The following is a 206-nucleotide window of genomic DNA, read 5'->3' as shown; positions in this document are numbered from 1 at the left end:
CAGTAATCAAAACAACAGCGTCACAGTCTCACAAACCTCAGCGACTTGACTCACCGTCCTCCCTCTCGCGCGAACAAGGGGCTCCCTCACAGGGCACGGCGGGCGAGGGCAAGAGGAAGGGGGTGTCCTGCAGAGCCGCGGACAAAATGCTGTTTGTGTGATGGGCGGGAGGTCTCGGGCGTGACGTCATCGTGAGTTAAGATTAA

At 58.3% G+C, this 206-nt stretch overlaps 1 protein-coding gene across 1 annotated transcript in view; it reads left to right on the top strand.

The window, feature by feature from the left end:
• LOC119591178 (flocculation protein FLO11-like) overlaps window positions 1-206 on the top strand; it is a gene marked incomplete at its 5' end in the record, with an annotated part of 15,623 nt that overhangs the window by 1,061 nt on the left and 14,356 nt on the right.

The sequence above is a fragment of the Penaeus monodon genome, chromosome 28 (genome assembly GCF_015228065.2).
Source record: "Penaeus monodon isolate SGIC_2016 chromosome 28, NSTDA_Pmon_1, whole genome shotgun sequence".
NCBI classification, from domain to species: Eukaryota; Metazoa; Arthropoda; class Malacostraca; order Decapoda; family Penaeidae; genus Penaeus; species Penaeus monodon.
The sequence above is the reverse complement of the archived record's forward strand: the minus strand, read 5'-3'. Positions and strand labels throughout refer to the sequence as shown.